Raw genomic sequence first — 23,347 nt, 5'->3', positions numbered from 1 at the left:
GGATTCAACCTCAGCTTAAAAGTTAATTGAGTAAATATCATGTGAGCCACCACATGAATGGGAAAATGCTAACACTGTTTCTGTTAAATCAAAGAGAAGAGAAAATGGCACTGTGACTGCTACTATTTGACACTGAACCTCCTAGAAAATGAAGTTGGCAAAATACACATTGGAGTTAAAAATCCTCAAAACAATATTTGTTTTCAGAAAATATTAATATATTCCTAGACAACTTGAAAGATTATTTTAAAAATTTAGAATTCACAAGAGATTTTGATATAGGTGTGTATATTAAGTGCATATATAATGTATAAATAACATATACAATTAATACATAAAATATAAATTTTGTAAGTTTTATATATTTATTATATTTTATATTATTATAAATATTTACATGTTAATATATTTATATATGTATAAAATCAATAGCCCTTATCTTGGATATAGGGATATGGGATTAGAGGAAATCCCATTTAAAATAGGTACAAAAACTTATAAAAAAAACCAGGAATAAATTTAATCAGAACAAAGAATACTATCAAACTTTATTGAAGGACTTAGGGTAGAAACAAAGAAACAAACCATGTTCAAGAGGAAAGTCTTAACATCAGAAGTCTCAGCTGTCATGAAATCAGCGGTGACTGAAAGGAGAGAGGACTCTCCTCTCTTCCCGTGGAACATTAGGAATCATACCTCCTGACTGGAAACAAACAAACAAAAAAAAACTAAAGTCCAAACATGTAAACATTTCTCACAAAAACTTGAAAAAGGAAAACACTGAACGGTGGCAGAGACAATTTGCCTAGCCGGATGTGAAAACATTCTATAACATTTCTGGAATCAGAATCACATGGCATTGAAATGAGGGCAGGGACAGGCTGAGTGAGCTCTAAGCCTCCTGGGAGGAGGTGGCTCTGGGAGAAAACCCTCAATGGCAGGAGAAAGACACAGAGAGAATTTTTCCAGTTGGTGTCTGTGGCTATTTGTTGGGATGCGACAATTCTCTCTGCAAACCAAAAAATGTGATTTTATGCAAAATGTAATTTTATTATTTAAACTAATAATGACAAAGAAGTAAACATAATCCTATTCTGGGTCATCCGATGGCCACCCACGACTAAGGACTGCCACAAAATCTACGTCATACTTGCATTTCCAATTACGTGCCTTCATGATTGTACTGGCGGTTAAGGAGCCCTGATTTAATAATCCTGTGAGAAGAACAGACGTAGATTTAAAACACGGATGATGTCCTTTGCGGAGTGCAAGACACGAGTGTGGCTCAGTGACAACAAGTTTACGTCAGTGGGAACAACAAGGGAGTCTTAGGACTTCACGTGACAAAGAATATTCTCGGCGTGCCCACCTGGAGAGGACGCGCCTGCCCCACGGCCCTGAGTGCCCATTCATGTCTGTCCTGCACCTTTGTTAGGGCGGTGCACTGTGTCCATTGCGAGCTTACTGGGTTTGTAATTGTATTTGTATTTCATTTGCAAAACAGATTTAGTTTGAGAGAGTAGGGCTATGAGAATAAGGAGTTTATATCTAGTATGCGTTCGCCTACTGGCATGAAAAATAAGTTAAAAAAATAGCATTGGCCTAAGAATAGAACAACAAATCAGTGGGAAGGTCAGAAGCACTGAAGAGAGAGGTCAGAAAGAAAGATATTTGTGAATGAGGTACAGGATTTCACAACATTTTATTTCAGTGGGACAAGAGAGATGGATAAATAACAGAGACGGATGAAACTAACAACCTACATAAATGATAAGAAGGATAGATATCTGTTTTACCCTAGTTATAAAAATGTCTTTTCGCCAGTTTCTCCACGTGGGCACCCTTGACATTTGGAGTTGGCTAATTTTCTGTTGCGGGGGGACTTCGCGTTCCCTGTAGGGTGTTCAGCAGGATCTATGCCCTCTACCCGCCGGATGCCAGCATGCCCCTCCTCCGAGGTGTGACAAACAAAAATGTGTCCAGACATTGTCATAGGGTTGGGGGAGGAAATTGCCCCCTTTAAATGTACTAAAGACCTAAACGTAAGGAAAATCCTCATCGGCATCATCAGAAGTAGCCCAAGCCACACTCGTGAGAGAATTTCTATGCCTCCATGTTTAGAGGTCTAATTCAGTTAAGTAATCTCTACCCACAGGGCACTGATGGATTAAACTGCGGGGCTTCCCTGCAGGGGAGTGGTCCGCCCTCCTAAAAAGGTCTTGGTGTATCTCACTGAGAGGCAATTCCGCCACATGTTCTGAAGTAGCAAGTGTGGTTTGCAAATATACGCATGTATTTTTTTAAAGGGAGAACAGAGACACCTGGGTGGCTCAGTCGGTTGAGCGGCTGCCTTTGGCTCAGGTTATGATCCCAGGGTTCTGGGATGGAGCCTTGTATCTGGCTCTCTGCTCAGCGGGGAGCCGCCTTCTCCCTCTTCCTCTGCCCCTCCCCCCTGTTCAGGCTCTCACTCTTTCTGTTTCTCTCTCAAGTAAATAAAATCTTAAAAAAAAAAAAAAAAGGAGAACAAAGGCCTTATATATGTGTATGGGTGAGTGTGTATAAATAAAATTATTTTGTATGTTTGTGAGAACATTGTCGGGGGGACACAAGCCAAACCTCTAGTCCTGGTCCCAGTGAAGTGATGCCCTGTGAAGGCATGACTGTGTGGGTGGGCTTGGATAGGCTGGCGGAGACTCTTGGCTTCATTTTTATTATCGTCCTTTGTAACAAGCATGTGATGATTCTGTAATCTGAAAGGTAAAGCCAGTAGAGTTTATGTAGTTCAAAGGCCTATCAAGTGCGGGGAGAGCTCAGTGTGCTCAGTGATACAACACAGGGATGATTATCTTTGTTGGGGGGGCGGGTACGATGCCAGGCAGTGAGTTAGTGTGTTTTTGGTTGGACACGGATAGTGGGTCGGATAGTAACCACCAAAAACATCTGTCTGCGTCCAAGTCCCTGAAGCCAACGGATGTTACCTTATTTGGAATAAAAGGTCTGTGCAGATGTAATTAAGGATGTCAAGATGGCCTCAGGATTCCCCAGGTGGGCCCGAAACCCTAAGATAAATGTCCTTAATGGAAAAAGGCCGAGACAGATGTGAGACCCACAGAGCAGGTCGCGTGAAAAGGGAGACAGAGGCAGGTAGGAGGAACGCGACAGCGACCAGCCGCTGGAAGAAGCATGAAGGCGATTCTCCCCTTGCGTCTCTGCCCGGAGCTCCGCCCGGCCCACACCTTGACTTCAGACTTCCGGCTTCCAGAGCTGTGAGAGAACACATTTCTCTTGTTGAAGCTATCCTGTCTGTGGTAATTTGTTACGACAGCCACAGGAAACTAACAGAAGGAGGATAATTTATGTTTTCGGGGATGGTGGAGGGAAGCTTCATTAGAAGTGTGGTTGTTGTCTTGCATTTTAAAGGGAAGTGGAGAAGGGAGGGCGGCTGCTCAAGGCAGGGGGCAGCATGGGCAAAGGCCCGGTGGCCGAATGGGGCCGAGCTGGGTGAGCGTATCTGGGATGTGGGGTGTATTCAACCGGGGGGGGGGTGATATGGGAGGTGAAACATGATGTTTTTAGCAGAAGAAATAAATTCAGAAACAATTGAGGACTATTGTCCAAGAAGATTGGGCAAATTCATGTCAGAGACAGAACTTGGGTAAAATCTACCTTCAGGATTGAAGTCACGATGGGGAAGATGGCAGCCCTGCCAAGTCCCCAGAAAGAGAATGTGAGAAGTGACTCCTGGGATTCACAATGGGGGCAGCTTGCTGGATGTGGAGGGCCCCGTTCTCAGCCAGTTTGCTCGCATTCCTAGCAGACGGCTTGCTTTGACATCCATGTAATCCCTGCCAGAATGGGAAGCCCCCAAGCTAGGTAGAAAGCAAAATATTTTCATCATTTGACATGATAAAGCGTGTGGCTCTTGAGTAAGAAGAGCTGGCACAGCCCTGGGCATGTTCTGTCTCATCCGATCCACTCTAGCACGGGGAGAAACAGCTCTCCGCCCGCCCGCACAGCAGAAGGGGTCTCATGCTGGCCTGGCAGGGGACAGATGCCGTGCCCTTTCTTTGTGCACCGTATGTGGCCTTGACTTGCCCCCCCCCCCCCCGGCGGGGCTCCTGCCACTGTCGAGTACAGTTTTCATCGCAAGTGGGTGTGATTCTCCTTGGTCTTGGTGCCCTTAGAAATACCCGAGCAGGGAAGCTTCTGGTGGTGCATATTGAGACGACAAAGGAACGAGCTTCCATGCCAGAAATGCTTGCAGATGTATGGTTGAAAACATTTGTTTCACAGGACTGGCACTATAAATAGATGCGGATAAGCAGGCAGGCAACAGTTTGCCTGGGTGGCCTTGTCTTCGTGGCAGAGATAATTCCCAGAAGCACACACCACCAGGGCCAGTTCTGGAGCTGAAGAAGCTGCCAGGTCATCACTGTGACACGGCTCACAGCTGCCCTTGTGCCAAGCCCTTTCCCTCACTATTCAAAACCCCTCTGCAGTCACCTCCAGAAACTTCCATGAGAGGCGGGGGCTCTCATCGGTGGTTCGCCATAGGTGGGAAATCCTGTCCTCTCCATGGACGGTGGAGGGTGTGTGTGTGTGTGTGTGTGTGTGAACATGCTTGTGTGTGAGGGTATGCACATGTGTATGAGTGGATGTGTTTGTGAGTGTGAGTGCATTTGTGCAAGTGTGCATGTATCCCATGTGTTTGTGCAAGAGTGTGTGAGTGTGCTTTCTGTACATGTGTGCACACGCACATGTGGGAGTCCTGAAAGCCCCGGGCTTGTCTACATCTCAAGGGAGAGCTATGGGACTTCAACAGAGGGAGGAAGGTTCCCTCTGCTCTTGGGAAAGCTGGAAGCTTGGGGGGTGGGGTGGGGACAGGGGGATACAGAAGAGGCTGCAGCCCAGATGCCTGCATGGTACCAGGCGCACTGTGGAAAGTGTGCTGTCCGGGGAGCAGGGGGAGAAGGAGCTGAGGAAGGAGCGGGGTGGGGGGGCGGGGCGGGTAGAAGGCTCGTCGGCCACCTGTCTCCTGCTCCTCGCCTGTGTGGGCCAACGAGAGGCAGAGGCGAGCAAGGGGGAGAAAGAAGGTAAGAAGCCCCAGAGATGATCCAGCCCAGTAGCCAATAAACTGGTGAGAGGAAACAATATAAGGAGGAAAACGCTTCTCTGGGACAGAATCTGAAGACCTTTATCTGGAAGCTGGTGATAGCAAAGCTTTCATGGGGTTGGGAAGAAACCAGGGATCTCATGTGTTGCGTTCCCCAAACAGTTGTTTCCCATCCCAATCCAGGAATAAATGAAGACACTGTGTGGGGTCACTGTCATCTCTGATTTCTGTCAAGGCTCACAGAGCTTAGGTCCATTTTATAAAGGGGGAAACTGAGGCTCCGAAAGGTGGAGTGAATTGTTCAAGATCAGAGGAGGACCACAGAGCCAGGTCTTGGGTGACACGCCTGGGATATGACAGAGGGTCCCGGGTCTGCTTTCCTTGAGGGGGCGGCGGGGGGTGCAGACATGGCAAAGGGGACTTCGCTTCTCTTAGAGCGCGGATGAGAGCGCCTGTCTGGGCATTGCAGTGGGCACCGAAAGACACTGTCTCATCTTGTGTTCCTCATGGTTATGGTCTGGAGCAGACGGAGGGCATGTAGCAAGGTCATGCCCGAGCCACGGTTTGAGCACAAACCTATCTGACCCCAAAGGCCACACTGTGGCCCATGGTGCTCTACTGATTTCCTTATGGAAAGAGGGTCCCACCGACTCCCTGCCTCTGCCTCCTCCTTTTGGCGGCTGGCTCTGCCCAGGAGAGGAGATGTGTTGCGCCTATATGACAATGCCCATTACTCATGACTCATGGCCCTGCCAGGCCTCCCAGTGATGAAGCCCTTAGAATTTCCCTTGGCTCAGGGTGACATCATTGCATAATTAAGGGACTGTGATGCCCAACTGCACACACCAAACAAAGGTCCCTTGTTTTAATTTATCATCTAAACTCTCCTTGTGCAAGACTGAGTTACTGTATGGTAATTAATGAAGACAGTTTAGCCCGACTGAATGAGGGCAGGGCTCGGGGCTAGGCGGCAAAGTGGCAGAAGATGGGAACCTATGTCAGCTCTTAATTTAACATGGTAATGAGGGCACCAATAAAGGAAGATAAAGAGTGTGCTTACCCTGGAGAGATGAGATGCCAACATGCATCTGAGGCCTTCCTTTTATATAATTTTCTTGCCAAACAGCTAAATACTTTTTTTAGTCTCCTTTTATTTCTCATCTGACCTTTGGATGGAGCTACTCCTAAGTGCTCACATGTCCTGCTACTCCTAAGTGCTCACATGTCACTGTCTTCCCAGAGCGTCGTGCTAATGCACATAGTACATGCCCAAAGTACAAAGTACAAAGGTTCAAACTCTTGTCTTGGCCAGTCACTAGTTTTGTGACCTGGGACCAGTTACCCAAACTCTGAGTGCCTTTACTGTAACCGTAAAGAGGACAAGAATGATACTAGTACCAAGTTGGTAAGGCTGTTGTAAGGATTCAAGTGAATTACTATCGCTATGCTGAGGACCCTGCTTAGTGCATCAGCACTGTAGGGTGTGTGTTATTATTACCTCCATCACTTTCTTAACTTTATACAAAGGGGTAGTGTCTTACATAGAGCAGGTGTTCCAAAAATATCCCTTCTCTCTTAGTAAATTTCAGTGTTCTCACCACACACACCCACACACTCCCCACACACAAAGAAAAAGAAAGAAATGGTAACTGTGTGATGGGATGGAGATGATAGGCAATGCTCTGGTGGTAATTGATCGGCAGTCTATAAATGTATCCAATCAATGGGTTGTACCCTGAAACTTAGTATTCATGCATTAATTATATCTCCATAAAGCTGGGAAAATACTAAGTGTCCTTTCATTGTATTTTCTCTCTCCCCCTCTTCTCTCTCTTTGTCCCTCTCTCTCTCCATAAACAGACTCATCTCTACCATCATCCCTGAGTTAGAGAAAGTAAAATGTAGCAACGATCCATTGGCACGTGATTGCCAAGAGTTGGGAGAATGGCTGTGGTTATAATGTCTGTTTTCCCTCCTTCTTTCCACACCCTCAGTATTTATATTTATCTTTTCCATAACACTCTCTGAATTCTTTTGAATTTCAGCTACTCATTTGTGGGTATCTCAGTTTATGGTGAATTCTTCTGAAATCTTTTGAAAGCCATCTAATCATTTGCCAAAATTCTAACAACTTTAGAAAGCTGACTCGTTTCTCCAGTAGCACATTAGTGTTTATTTCTTTACAGATTTCAAGTATGTATATTCCTATAATGTATAGCAGTTCCTATGAGGATGATATAGTTTTAAGAGCTTTTGAAGAATTCTGCCAAATTAGATTTGCCTGATTTTTAATTCTCTTCAGAGAAGCAATTTAAGGAATTGTTAAGGAACATAATGGGATTTATGCTTCTTATCAATGTATTTCCTTGTCAGAAAAGTATATATATTTTTTAGATTTTATTTATTTACTTATTTGACAGAGAGAGAGAGAGATCACAAGTAGGCAGAGAGGCAGGAAGAGACAAAGAGGGAAGCAGGCTCCTTGCTGAGCAGAGAGCCCGATGTGGGGCTCAATCCCAGGACCCTGAGATCATGATCTGAGCTGAAGGCAGAGGCTTTATGAGCCACCCAGGCAACCCAGAAAAGTATATTTTTAAAATCCCATGAAAGTTAACATCCCATTCATCATAAATATAAATTTGAGGAAGGATCTGAACTTGCATAACAATTTAAAATGTTAAAATTTGACTACTGGTAAAAACAACAAATTTTTGAAAAGGCCTTGAGGGGGCGGGGAGTCCAAATAGGGAATAAGATGATATTTTAAAAGATAGGCAAGAAACTATAAAAAAAGGGAAGGATCTCCCCACAGGTGAAAGGCGAAGACAGATTCACTCCTGAACACATCCAGGAATGTACATTCACATTTATTATTATGTTCAAGAAGACATTTATACGATTATGGATGAATTTAGAAAATCCAGCACATTGGGCATTTGGCAACATGATCTTTAGAAGAATTCACTACATCTCATCTCCTCATTCTTTTATGAAGGAATTCTCCACTTGCCTTTACGTTTATTGAGAGGAGTTTAATCAGAAACAGAGTGAATGACCAGGTGCTGAGAGAAATGTAAGGGGGTCTCCATGGTAAATTGGTAGGAAGACAGGCTAGGGGGTTACTTCTAGTAAACACCTATAGTGAAGTGTAAGATATGTAGAGGAAAGCGTACAAGAAATGAACCTACAGCCTAACGAGGACATAGAACATGACCAGCCTCCACCAAAGCTTCTTGTCCCTCCTCCCAGCACTGTGCTCTCTCCGCAAATTAACCACTGTACTGACTTTCATCATCATGGATCAGCTTGGTCTTCACATGCCTATTTTGTACTTTATATAGACAGAATCATGTCTATGAACTGTCTAGTGTTGGCTTCTTTGGCTCAGCATGGTGTTCGTGGAATCTCTTCACGATGTGCGTGAGTTCTATTGTTCCTGCTGTGTCATGTTCCCAGGATCGTCCCGAGATTCATCCACTCAGCTCCTGATGAACGCTTGGTTTGTTTTCCACTTGGGGCTATTACAAAGAGTGTTGTTATGGACATCCTAGTAGTGTGTTTGGGTGACAATATGTGCACACCTGTTTAGAAGATTTTGAGGATTTCCACAATATTTTAGTTGATTGACATTTTTAAAAAAACGATTTTACTTATTTGAGAAAAAGAGCTTGTGCGCACCAAGGTGGGGGCAGAGGGAGAGGGAGAAAGGGAGAAGCAGGTTCCCCACTGAGCAGGGAGCCCCATGTGGGGCTCAATTCCAGGACTCCATGATCGTGACCTGAGTTGAAGACAGAGCTTAACCAACCCCAAGTGGCCCTAATTGATTAACTTTTTTATTTGACTTCATATCGACTGGCTGATCACACTTGGGAGCAGGTTTACTGGATTTCAGTGCATGCAAATTTCAGCTTTGGTAGAGGTCACAAACTCGTTTTCCAGAGTGCTTGGATCCATTTCCATTCCAACTAGCACAGTATGAGTTCCTGCTCCCCGCCATCCTTGCCAAATCTAGGTATTGCCATATACTCAGAAGTTTTTCATGGGCTTCTTTATCATTTTGACATTGTCTTTTGTGATGTGTCTATTTCAATTCTTTAGCACATTTCCCTATAGATTCTGGATCTATATTCTGGATGCAAATTTTTTGGTGGTATCTGTATTGTGAACATCTGCTCCCTCCCTGTGGCTTGCCTTTTACCTATCTTCATGGGATCTTTTGACGAACAGATATTCTTAATTTAGTGTAAACCAATTTGTCAATCTTTTCCTTATCAGGAAGAACTTTTTGTGTCCCTGGGCGAGAAGATCGTCCATGCCTCTCCCAATACGAAAATTATGAGACTCAGTGACCGTCCCTTAGCTTTTCCGCATGTTCTTTTGGCACTCTACTGGTTATGCTTCTCCTGCTGCGGGAGCAAAGAGACACAGTCAGCTCGCATACTCGCAAGGAGGTTTAGGTGCTGGGACACGTGGGGACTGAAGGAAGGCAGCCAACAGGCGCAGCCACCCTGCAGCCTGGCATCGGGGAACTTGGAACTGTGCCTAGCCATCCTGTCTCCGTGTCTGTTGCTCATACCCCATTCTCTTCTCAATACCTTCCTCTCTCCTTGCCTCCTGGCTGCTTCTGATTGCCTTCACTCTTTGCATCTCTATTTTAGAAGACAGTGTGTGGATAGAAAAACAGAAGCATGGTGAGGCCCAAAGAATTGTTTGTTACTCCCCGATCCCAAGGGGAAGGGGCAGGTCATGCCAAAGGGGCCACATGGGGAAGGCAGCAGGGGTGGTCAGGGGGTAGAGGGAGGAGGGAGAACTTAGACAAGGCCTTTGTTGGGGTTTTCATGAGAAAGAAAGGTAAACCAGGCTTGGCTGGTTTGGGTAATTTCAGCAGGCTTTGGGGCAGACAGGTTGTCCCTCGTCTGGTACCAGGGCCTGGGGAGACAAGACGGGTGGATAGTGGCCCAGAGGGAGTTTGTACCAGAAAATCGTGCTTAGAGGCAAATTGTTCTCTATCTCTAGACCTGCCTAACTTGGGAGGGGCCGTCCTTCCAGGGTCAGTTAGGCCCTGGATGTCCTAGCAGCAGAATACAGCGCCCCAAGACACACTTCCTGCAGTCTCGTGACTGTCTCCCCTCCTGAGAACCGGCTGGTCCCCTAATACAGTCACGACATTCCCACCGGAGACTGACTTGCCAAGGGAAGGCTGTTTGCTTCTAAGCAGTTTCCAGACAAGCCCCCAACCCTACAGCTGACTGTCCAGGCTGGTTGTCACAACCTCAGCAGGATCTCCCAGCCTGGTTTGGGGGAGCAGGGGGCAGACGGGTGCCTGCCCGTGGTCACCTCTCCTTGAGGGGATGGTTGTCGTTTCCTGCCTCATCCTGCCCACAAACCTCCCGAGCTTTCAGGTGTGCTCTGATCTGCCCCCTCCCAAGCCTTCTTAGCTTCCCTTCTAAGCCCCCTGCCACATTTGTGTTTCTCCCCTGAATTTCCAGAGTATTTTTTTTCTCTATACTTCTTTTATGGAACATTTTCCTCTCTGCCATTTGATACATGTTGTTGGGGTATCTGTTTTTACCTCCTTTAAAAACACACATTAATTCAGGACTCAGTCTGGCCTCCCTCTTTTTCTCTCTGCACTCCTAGCTCCGTGTTCTGTGCACTCGTGGACAGTGAGCACATATTGAGCGATTTTAGTAAGGAATACTCACTGAATATTTTCTGTTAGGTGCCCATAGAAGCAGGCCCTAAAACAAGCATCCAAGAACAACTCATTTACTCTGGCAACAAGCCCCAGAGCCCCGGTGTGGCGGGGTGGGGGGCGGGGAAAGGGAAGAGAGGGCAGCTGCCCGCACAGGGTGGGCTAGTGAGCTGTTTACCCCTGAGGCCCAGTGGGGCTCAAGCCTGCTGCTCCCCTTTGAAGAACTCAGCTGGGAAATGTCCCATATGGGTTACTTGTCCACAAGCCCCTGGGTGTGGGCTGTCCTTGGTCCAGTTCACCCTCTGACACATGGAGCCTGTTCATGGAAACAGGGCAGACCCTCCAGGGGCTCCAAAACCAGCAATCCAGGCCACTGACTGGGGAGCAACTATGGGCTATGGGTGGGGCACTAATCTGTCTTTTACCCTGAAGTTGAGAAACAAATGTTAAAGATCCCAGGCCCTGAAGTCTAAGAGTCTACACCTACTGGCCCAGACACAGAGAAACAAAGGGACAGGCTGATTAAAGGCATCTATTTCCTCAGGGGGAATGGCCAGCTGGCATTGGGGGGAGGTGACTGACGTCCTCAGGGTCCTCCCACATTTCCCCACCCTCTGCCTGGCCCTCACCGCTGGGAACAGCTGGGCTGCACGCTGGGCTAAGCTGTGGGGAAAACCGTGGCATGGCCGAGGCGTGCCCTGGGTGGTGCAGGCTGGGGGAGCTCCAGCTCTCATGATTTCACATGAGCCCTCCCTTACCCCAAGCAGGACTGTTATGGTGGGGAGGAGGTGCTGCTTTCACATTTCTCCCCACCACTCAAAGGCCACTTCTCCCCCTTTGTAACCAAGGTAGGTCCATTTTCTCCCTTGAAAACATCTGTGCAGCTTGGCTCCAGGCAAGCTCAGCCTTTTTCTTTTTCTTTTTCTTTTTTTTTTAAGATTTTATTTATTTGACAGAGAGAGATCACAAGTAGGCACAGAGGCAGGCAGAGAGAGAGAGAGGAGGAAGCAGGCTCCCCGCTGAGCAGAGAGCCCGATGCGAGACTCGATCCCAGGACCCTGAGATCATGACCTGAGCCCAAGGCAGTGGCCCAACCCACTGAGCCACCCAGGGACCCCAAGCTCAGCCTTTTTCTATTTCCGTCTGAGTTCTCCAGTCACATGGAGGCAGAGGCTTCAAGAAGCCTCCATCCATATTGTCTGTTGAGGTGGAGGATGGTACAGCTGGGGTGAATTTAGCCAAGGTGAATGGGAGTCAAGAGAACCTGGAACCCTCGCCTGCCCCACTCCCCAACTCAATTTAGGAAACCCACATTAGAGGAGCAGATGAGGATGGAGTGGGGAGGTTCGGCAAGTGGAAACTGACTTGGAACTCTCCGGGGTTTGGCACGAAAGCAAATGTCATCGCTTGGCTCAACGCACATGAGCATCTCAGCAAAGCTGCGTGTTTCAGACATTCTTGAATTTGCCAATTTAGATTTTATATTTTTGGACACTCTTCTGGAATAATCTGTTGATTACACTCTTCTGGAATAATCTGTTGATTAACATATGCCAGATTCCCTTTCTTTTTTTCTGTTAACAAAACCCTACAAAAATGTTTCCCAAACCCATCCATTCCCCTGAGTTTTCCGGTAATCACAAGCAGGCCTCCCCATATGTCAGCTGACTGTGGTGTTCCGGAACATTCCACCAGCACCACAAGTTTGAGTACTCCCGGGGGGCAGTGCTCTGTCACGCTCTGGCTACGATCTTAGGCTGGGAGGGCCAGGTACAACTGTCAAGTTGACAAGGGTATTTTTTTTTTTTTAATAGAACAAATTGATTCTGGATTGCATTTTAAGTTCTGTCACATGGTTATAAGAAAGAAGGAAGAGAAGAAAAACAAAAAAACGTACTGTAGATTAGAAACTGGAATGATGTGGCAGGAATACTGTTTGGGGAACTCATCCCAAAATGCTAATAAATAGAATTGTGACCTTGGACTAGTCTATGAACTTTGCTGACTTGGGTTTCCTCCTCATCTACAAAACTGGACCACATTCCAGCTCTGAGATTCTTAAGAACGCATGCATTTTCAAAACACATACATATGGATATCCTCATACATTTTGTATAAGAAAGACAGTGCCTCATGTAATGAACAGGTACTCATTAGTAGACTGGAAACCAAGCAGTACATATAAGGCAACCAAATGGGGAAAGCGTAAGTCTGGTTAGTGATGTCATCTCTCAAATTTCCTAATTATCTATTTTTATAAAATGTGCTATGAGGTATATTAGCAATAGCTTGAAGCAGAAAACATTGTTTCTATGACTTAAATTTAAAGATTTTCTCCCCTTTCAGTTGTCAAAAATCACGTCTTGTGTGACAGCATCACTAATTTGCATATTGACCCATTGAAGTGGCATCCTTATATGCTTTCTACTGATGAGGAAACCGAGCTGTGGAGAGGTAGAAGAACTTGCCCAAGGCCATGCAGCTGGTGAGGAGCCATACTGGGACCTGAAACCAGCACCTGTTTCTGTCCATTCATCGCCAGCACAATCCTAGGAATGCTGAATGAGAAATTCTGAAAACAACACCTTTATTCTAGTATTCACTTGGCTTCTCTCCCAGGGATGCAACACTGTGCAAAGAACTTTTGGAAACACCAAGGCATGATCAAGAAGCTATCTTTGTCTTCAGAAGGATTCTAGGAGGAGGACAGGCTTATATGGGTGATGGGTAAGCTCAGCCCAGTATCCCCAATGAGAAGAAAGGCTCTAGCTTGTTGAGTGTGGGGACCCCTGCTAGAGAAAACAGGGATTAGATTGTCTGAACAACTATGACGGCATCTTCCCCAAAGTCTTTTATACTAAGTTTTGAGTGTCATCAACTCTCCTAAGTTGGTATCTTGATTTGCTTTCTACCTTTTGCATTTGGCTTTCCAAGATTTCAGGAACAGCTTTCACGATATTGTCAGATCAGTAAAGAGTTTCTCACTGAAATCAAATGTTCCTGGTTTCGCCTGACCTAGAACCAGAATGAAGAAATTCCAAAATGACCGTCAAACACCAATTCTATTCTCAGCCCCTCCTGTGGCAAGGAAAGAAAAGTGCAGTTTGCCAAGTCTCAAATCCATCCCACACAGCCAGCCTAAAACCGGATCCAAATTCAGACATTTTCTTGTTTTAATTTGTTTATTTGTGATGGGGACTTACTGCTCCTAGGAGGGTCCCATTAAAAAAAATCTCAGAAGACATCAAAAAGTTCTCACAAAACAACATCTTGATGATTTAAGTGTAAATATGTGAGAGACATATGGTTTCTATTATTCCTGAAATAACACATGGGTTTAAAAATCAAGGAGAAAAGTGTTTGGTAAAACACATTGAGGACTTGGCTAACTCTACTTTAAAGACCCATCCTGAAGCCTGAAGGGGACAGCACCCTGAGGGGAACAAATCCCGGCAACTCCACCCTTCCTTGTATGTATCTTTCCTTGATCAGGGATGACATTTGCGATGGCACCAGAGCACGGATGTCTTGGCCACCACACGAAATCTATCTGGCAACTCACGCTTTGGTGGACAAGTCTAGGTCCTGAACTTATCTCTGTTGTTTACTAGCAATGTTAGTTTTAGGCAAGTTAATGCATCTGGGAAATGTGAAAATAATATATGTCATATGATTATCCTGAGCATTTGGGCTAGTGCACGTCAGCTGCTTGGCACAGAGCAGATGCTGCGTACGAGGAAGCTTTGCTTAGAAAATGGTGATGAGAGGATGGATAAGGTATTTCGGGATGCAAATTTGTTCCAGAGTAGGAAGAACCCATGGGATCACAATAGCTCCTCTGCCTAATACCCCAACCACAGAAACAGCTAGTAGGACAACCATACCACAGGTTTTTAAACACAGAGAAACAAGAATCAGCCCCACACTGGAGGTCAGAATAAAATCAGTCTCCTATGGGGCACCTGGCTGGCTCCATCAGTTAAGCATCTGCCTTAGGCTCAGGTTATGATCCCCAGGTCCTGGGACTGAGCCCTGCATCAACCCCCACAGTGGGCTCTGCGCTCAGGAGGGAGTCTGCTTGAGATTCTCTCTCCTTTTGCTCTGCCCTTTACCCTACTCTCTCTCTCTTAAATAAATAAATCAGTCTTAAAAGAAAAAAATTTAAGGATGTTCATTTTAACCTAATAGTTGAATTCCTTTTTTTTAATAGAGAAATTTTTATTTAAAGGCTTCAAAACACTTTAGATAAATGTTTCTTGATGATAATAAGAATAAACATGACTTAGACCTTCATACCTTCAGAAGGCACAGAACCGAGACTGAGCCCAGGTTTCTTTGTCTTGTGTAGCTGGATTACTTTTTAAATTAATGAATTTTTAACAGTTTTTTTGAGTTGTAATTAACTTACAAAAAACTTCATGTATTTAAAGTATATGAATTGATAAGGTTTATAAACCTGAGAAACTGTCACCCACATCCACAAAGTGAACATATCCATCACTCCCAAAAGTTTTCTCATGGACCTTTGTAATTTACTTCACCTCTCTCCTTCAACCCCCAGGTGCAGGCAACCACTGACATGTTTTCCGTCACTGTAGATACATTGGCCTTTTATAGAATTTCATTTGAATGGATTTACAAATTATCTATTCTTTTATGTCTGGATTCCTTTAGTCAGCATTATATTTTGAGATCGATTTTCTCATTATGTGTCTCAATAGCTCCTTTCTTTTTAATGCTGAATACATTCCAGCATTCTATTACATAAATACCCTGCAATTGGTGTACCCATTTGCTTTTGGTGGGCGTTGGGATTGTTTCTAGTTTTTTGTTTGTTAGTTTTTACTGTTATACAGATAAAGCTGGAATGAACAAATGTATATTGTGCTTCCTTTCCGCATGGAAAGTACCTAGGAGTGGAATGGCTGAATATTTTGTTAGGTATACGTTTAACATTTTAGGAAACTGCCAAACTGTTTTCTAAAGTGGTTGTACCATTTTGTATTTCCAGATGCAGCATATTAGTGTTCCGGTTGCTACCCAATGTTTTCAATTTTTAACATTTTAATATTGTGGTATCTCATTGGGATTTTAATCTGCATTTCCCTAGTGACTAATGGTGTTGGCAACCTTTTTGTGTCTGGAGAAGGATGTGCTCAAACCTTTTATTCATTTTTTTAAACTCAGGTTTTTGTTTCCTTATTATTGAGTTTTCAGTGTTCTTTTTATATTGAGAGCACAATTTCTTTATCAGCTGTATGTATGATTTGTAAATATTTCTTCCCAGTCTGTGACTTGTCTTTTTATTCTCTTCATAATGTCTTTCAAAGATCAGAAGTTCTTCATTTTGATGAAACTCAATGTGTCAAGTATTTTTACTCTATTGTATTTTTAACATTGTAGGGGCACTGGATGGCTCAGTGGGTTAAAGCCTCTGCTTTCGGCTTAGGTCATGATCCCAGGATCCTGGGATCAAGCGCCGCATCTGGTTCTCTGCTTAGCAGGGGTTCTGCTTCCTCCTCTCTCTCTCTGCCTGCCTCTCTGCCTACTTGTGGTCTCTGTCAAATAAATAAATAAAATCTTTAAAAACAAAACAAAACACATTGTATCTGATCTTTGTCTAATACAAAGTCACAAGGATTTTCTCCTATGTTTCCTTCTAGAATTTTTATAGTTTTCCATTTTATATTTAGGTTCACAATCTAATTTGAGTTAATTTTTGCATATGATATGAGATTGGAATGAAAGTTAATTTAATTTAATTTATTTATTTTTGCATATAGCTCTTGTCCAGCATCATCTTCTAAAGACTATCCTTTCTTGACTGACTTGCCTTTGTCCCTCCACCAAAATCAGTTATCGTGGATGTGCGGTCTATTTCTGGACTCTCTTTCGTTCTAATATACTTGTCTTTTTGACACTGATACCGATTGTCTTGATTACTATAGATTTAGAATCAGCCTTGAAGACAGGTGTGTGAGTACTCCAACTTTGTTCTTATTTTTCAAAATTGCTCTCATTCTCTGAGGTTCTTGCAACTCCATATGAATTTTTGACTCAGCCTGCCACTTCCTGTAAAATGCTTGCTGAGATATTGAATGAGATTGCACAAAATCTATACACCAATTTAGGAAGAACTGATGTTTTAAAAGTACTGAGTCTTCTGACTCAGGAGTAAAATAGATGTCTCCATTTATTTAGATCTTCTTTAATTTCTCTCAGCAATATTTTGTGGTTTTTAATCTAAAGGTCTTTCATAACTCTTGTCAGATTTACCTCTAAATATTTCATGTTTTTTGTGCTATTATGAATGGAATTTTAAAAAATTCAAGTTCTGATTGTTTATTGCTTGTATTTAGAAAATGATTTTTATATATTGACTTTATTTATTTATTTATTTTTTAAAGATTTTATTTATTTATTTGACAGAGAGAAATCACAAGTAGATGGAGAGGCAGGCAGAGAGAGAGAGAGAGAGAGAAAAGCAGGCTCCCTGCTGAGCAGAGAGCCCGATGCAGGACTCGATCCCAGGACCCTGAAATCATGACCTGAGCCGAAGGCAGTGGCTTAACTCACTGAGCCACCCAGGCGCCCATATATTGACTTTATGTTATCATCTTAGTGAACTCACTTATTAATTTTAGTAGTGTTTTAGGAGATTCCATAAAATTATCTATGTAGATGTTTATATCATCTGTGCATAAAGACAGGTGTATTTCTTTTTTTCCAATGTGGATGTCTTTTTCTCGTTTTCTGGTCTTGTTGCATTGGATAGAACCTCCAGTAAAATGTTGAATAGAAGTGAAAGTGAATATTTTTGCCTTGTTCCCAGCCTTTGGGGGAAAGCATATAATCTTTCACCATTAAATCTGATGTTAACTGTAGGTTTTTGTAGATGTCTTTTGTCAGACTAAGGATGTTCCTTTATATTTCTAGGTTTTTTTAAGAGTTTTTTATCAGAGTCGGATGTTGGATTTTGTCGAATACATTTTCTGCATTAATTGAGATGATTGTATGGTTATGTTGATTGATTATCTAATGTTAAATCAATCTTGTGCTTCTGTCATGATGTTTTATCCTCTTAATACATTTTGTTGGATTCAATTTGTTAAAACTTGTTAAGAATATTCACATCTGTATTCATGAGGGATATTGATCTGTGGTTTTCTTTCCTCATAACATCTGTTTTTGGTTTGGGGATCATAATGCTCCCCTCATAGAATGAGTTCCAAAGTAGGCTTTCCTCTTCAATCTTCTGGGAAAATTTGTCTTAAATTGGTATTTTTTCCTTCTTAAATATTTACTGGAATTTGCTAATGAAATCATTTGGGTCTAGAATTTTATTTTTTGGAAGGCATTTATTTATTTATTTAATATTTTATTTATTTATTTAACAGAGAGAGACATATGGAGAGAGGGAACACAGGCAGGAGGAGTGGAAGAGGGGAAAGTAGGTTTTCTGCTGAGCAGGGAGTGATGTGGGGCTTGATTCCAGGACCCTGGGATTGTAACCTGAGCCAAAGGCAGCTACCCAATGACTGAACCACCCAGGCACCCCTGTTGGAAGGTTTTAATTACAAATTCAGTTTCCTTAGAAGATACACTATATGGCCTTTAGGATATCTATTTCCTCTTGAATGAGCTTTGGTAATTGTATCTTACAATGAGTTTGTCCATTTTATAGAGTTTTTGAATTTATTAGCATAAAGGTGTTCATAATATCTTATTAATATTTAAGTATCTACGGAATTTGCCATGCTGCTTTCTCCCTCATTCTTGATATTGGTAATTTGTGTCTTTTCTTACTTTTTTCTTCATCACGCTAGTTAGAGCTTTATAAGTTTATTGATATTTTCAAAAACCAGGATTTGCTTTCATTGATTTTCTCAATTATTTTTCTGTTTTCTATTTCATTAATTTCTAATTATCTTGCATTATTTCTTTTCTTCTGCTTATTTTGGGTTTAATTTGCTTTTTTTTTCCCTAGAGACATAAAGAGAAAACTCAAGTTGTTTACTTGAGAACTTTCTTCTTTCCTAACAAATACATTTTAATGCTATACATTTCCCTGTATGTACTGCTTTACCTGATCCCCATAAATTAGATGTTACATTCTCATTTTTATTCAGTTCAAAATATTTTCTTGACCATGAGTTATTTACAAGTTTGGGTTAAAATGTGAAGTCAAATGGAAGGAGAAAAAATGGACTTGCGGAAAAGGAAGTATTATTTATTTGGTCCTTGTTGAACTTAAAATGCACTGTGAAGTACTTTTACAACATTGACTCAACCAGTACAGAGACCCCATTTCTAATTTATGAGAGATTTATTAATGCTTTCAGATTACAACAAGTGTCAGGTCTGGAATCAGACCCCATGTCTACTAGGCTCTCAAACTCACACATTTTATCTTCTTCCCCACATTTGGGAGAGAGGTGCCAAACCAGAAGGTTGGGAGAGAATGCAAATCAAGCATTCTTACCTGGTAATTTTCCCTAGCGTGAACCCTGACACTGATTCCTAAGTAAAGCACTGATACTCAGATCTTTTTATGGGTTCACAAAGCATGAAGCCAAAGCAGATAGAAATCTGAATTAATTTAGAGTTCTTTTAAATCACTGTTGTGAAGGATGCTTGGGTGGCTCAGTGGGTTAAGTGGCTGCCTTCAGCTTAGGTCATGATCCCAGGGTCCTGGGATCGAACCTTACATTTGGCTCTCTGCTCAGCAGGGCATCTGCTTCTCCCTCTGCCCCTCCTTCCCGTGCTCTCTCTCTAAAATAAATAAAAAATTAAAAACAATGAAATAAAATGTGCTTCCTTAAAAAAAAAATCACAGCATCAGAAGTCATCCATTGACTTGTGGAGAACTGAGTAGAGAAGAGTGAACCACATCTGAGCTAGATTTTGGGTGATGGTGGTGATGGTGAGGCTGGAAGACAACCTGTTTCTTTTATTCAAGGCTCTGCTATTTTTCTGTCTTTGTATGAGAAGTTGATTGAGTCTTTCCAGCACCTCTCTGTTTTGGCATCCCTAGTTTAGATATTCCTGGTCACATAGAAATGTTATTTCAGTATAGAGTAAGATGAAAATGCTATCTTGAATTAAATCAGAAGGAATGGAGGTGTGGAGGAATTTATCAGGACAACATAACAAATTTGTGGCTTAGGTGTCCCTCATGGAGAAAACAGAACATCTTCAGTGAAGAAGCAGGGGAGAAGAGACTGTCATTGAACTACATATACCAAAGAGACTGGCAAAGGTCCCGAAATAACTGCAAACGTCCTGCGTAGTGCTTTCTTTGCCTGACGTGGAGAATTCCCAAGCTGACGATGTGTCAGTGGCCCTCATCTCAGCACTCTGGGACCCTCTTTGTTTGCTGCTGTCTTGTGGTGTTTGCCCTTGACCATTCAGTTCCGATTAAGAAGGGGAGAGAGGAGGCTGCATACTGCCAGCTTGGTCCTATAAATATTTGTACAGTGTTTATGACAGATGTTTTCCTGTTATGAAGGAATCTGACCTTCATTAAAAATCTGGAACTTTTAATGTGATGCCAAGACATCAGAAACAACAGCAGGGATTGCCGATGATTTTCATATATTTGAAGATGCCAATTCTTGCTTGAAGAAACCACTCCGATTATTTGTTGAGAAAGTGGTCAGAGGGTAGGAAATAGTCACCGTTTCTCTTTTCTTGCTCTAATCACCACCCTCTTTCAGCATTTTGCAAGATGGGCCATTTAATACCCTCACTTCATAAAATAACAATGTGGCTTTTCCCTACATCCCATGAGCCATTCTTCCTGATGTCTGAAACACCAGTTAAACCACATACACATAACCCCAAATATTGAGCTTATGCTATTTCTCATAATCATTTTTCATCATTAAGGTAGTATAAAAGTGTGACGCATGAAAAACTGCATAAAGGTGTCATGAAAAATTATACCCTAAGTTTTAGAGTTTTCTAACTGACCTGTCTCTCTCAATGAAATTGATTTTCCTTGCATGCATTAACTTATTTTAGGCTGAGATGTTTGGGCCTAGACTTACCCACTTCATTAACATGTATTGCCTCTTTGGGATGACTAGGACTTAGATTTATTGTGACTTCTGTTTGCAGGGGGAAACATGTATATAAGACTTTGATACTCTTCAGGGGTTCCCAGAACTTAGAATGTGAAGATTGTAGAGAGTGTGTGCACACGGTCCCAGCAGATGTTCCCTGGGTTGCAGACCCAAGGAATGAAAGCCAGAGTGCTCTGACCAGATGGAGTTCCCTATCCCTATTTCTCTCAGTCAGTTCTAGAGCTCAGTCGCAGTTGGGAACCTGAGGTTTGCAGCATTCTGAGAAGGGACCCATTTCATAGTAGTGAACCCAGAAGAAATGTGCACGAGTCTGAGCTGTAATATCAGAATGCCAATTTGTTCATTTATATTTAAAAACTATGGCAGAAAGCATTCAAAATCCAAAGGACCAATGTGATCTTTGGTTGACAGGCGGGGAAAGAAAAAGGCATCTCAAGGGTGAGTAAGGAACAAGGGCATGTACATGAGCTTCAGAGTGTTAGTTTAGAAATCTGTAGTTCGGGCTTTCCTTTCTTTGGGACATTGGTTGAACTCCTCCCTGAGCTCCCCAGAAGACAGTGCCCTTTTTCATTGCTAGATTCTATCTTCAGAACATTGTTTCTTTCATTCACATGTTTAAATTACAGTTAAATTCTGCCTGGCTTTCCAATCTTGTTCTCAAGGGACTGTGAATATCCCTGCTGTGATCCATTGTGTTCGGATCTCAGGGGGTGATACTATCTTCTCACTTCCAAGTTTTTTGGACATGGAAGCTCATTAAAACCCTAACACTTGCAAAGAAACCAACATAACCAATTTACAGGGATACCTGCATTCTTTGACTATGCCTATCTGCATTATCTGAATAATAAAATTAACAATGAACTATTATCCCACCTCAATACAAGGTCTAATGGGTCCTACAAGTGATGGGCCTGTGTCCAAAGGATACCTAGAGATACTCACACATCTGCTCACAGGGACATGCACAATGTTCATTGCAGAAGTTTCATTTTTTTAAAATTTCTCTCATTGCAGGAGTTTTAAAACAACTCAAATATCCTCCCCAAAATGGATAAAGTAATCATCATAAATTTAGACAATAAAACCCAAGAATGAATATAAGTTAATCAATATGGTTATATTCAGATACTTGTAGAAAATTAATAAAAATCAGGAAAAATAAGTCACAGAAAGCCAAGTACTGTATGAAACCACCTCAGGTTCTTTGTTTTTTTCTCTTTTAAAAATATTCCATAACAAAATGTTTAAAAAGGTAACAAAATTTATAGTCCCTGGTATTGAAAGTTCTCCAAAACATCCGTTAAGGAAAAAAATTGATCACAGAGAAATATGCATTAGCGGTTACAGTTTATTTAAAAAATGAATACAGAAATGTAGATTCATATTCAAATGTATACAAAGCTGTAAATACACAGAATAAGGTTTGAAGGATGAATCACCAAGTTGTTATCGGTACCTACCTACTGTGAGTGCTTAGGGCAACGGGGCACTTTCACTTTTTTTTTCTTTCTATATATACTTGTCTTATTCTGTAAACCATCTGAAGCATATATTCAGGTATTCCGAATTTAAAAATTAAAATGCAAACCCACACTCCTTCTATGAAAACGAGAACCACAACAGGGATATGCACATATTCCATAGACCCCAGACTACAGCCTCTCTGGAGAGTTCTAGGAATTTCATTCAAACCTAATTCCCTCCAGATCACAGAAACCTGGATTTCTCACTCTCAAGACCCCCACGTGAAGATCAAGGTCACAGTCTCACCGCCGTTCCAGCCGGGAGGCCAAGGCTGAGCAGACTGAACCAAGGCAGGGACAAACCAACCAGAGCACTGGGAAAAAAATGGCGGAGACACCGGTTTAGGATCACTTAGTGTCCTGGAGGCCACCCAAAGTCGCTGGGTCCCCATGACCGAGTGCAACGTTCTAATAGAACTTCAGAAGCTTGCAAAGCCCAGGAGGTTGCAAGACAGTATTCTTATAACCTGCGCTGCCCTGCCTACTCTTCCCTTGTAATTTCGAAGTCCCTAGTATTATTTATATCACCTACCGACCTGGTAAAACCCCAGCCTCTGTCTCCCGTGCTCCTGGCCCCACCGCGCAGGCCCACCCGAAGACATCGGGCTGCAAGGCTGTAGGCCCTATTGTCTCTCCTGCAGAGTGAGCTGGGGTCTCAGCACGGTTCTGCGTGCCCTCCCAGCTACTCATGTCGTGGTGCTCTGCCGCTCTCTGGAGAGGTGATTTCCAGCTTTCCGCACACTCTTCAAAGCGTAGCCCTCCACAGAGGCCCTCAAACCATTCTTCACAGAGAAAAGAACAGACCCCAGCCAAGCACCACTCAGTTCTCCAACAGCACATTCGAACCCACCTGCGCGTGTCTGCAGAGCGCGTGTCTGCAGAGCGCGTGTCTGCAGAGCGCGTGTCTGCAGAGCGCGTGTCTGCAGAG

This window comes from Mustela nigripes, chromosome 9 (genome assembly GCF_022355385.1).
Source record: "Mustela nigripes isolate SB6536 chromosome 9, MUSNIG.SB6536, whole genome shotgun sequence".
NCBI classification, from domain to species: Eukaryota; Metazoa; Chordata; class Mammalia; order Carnivora; family Mustelidae; genus Mustela; species Mustela nigripes.
The sequence above is the reverse complement of the archived record's forward strand: the minus strand, read 5'-3'. Positions refer to the sequence as shown.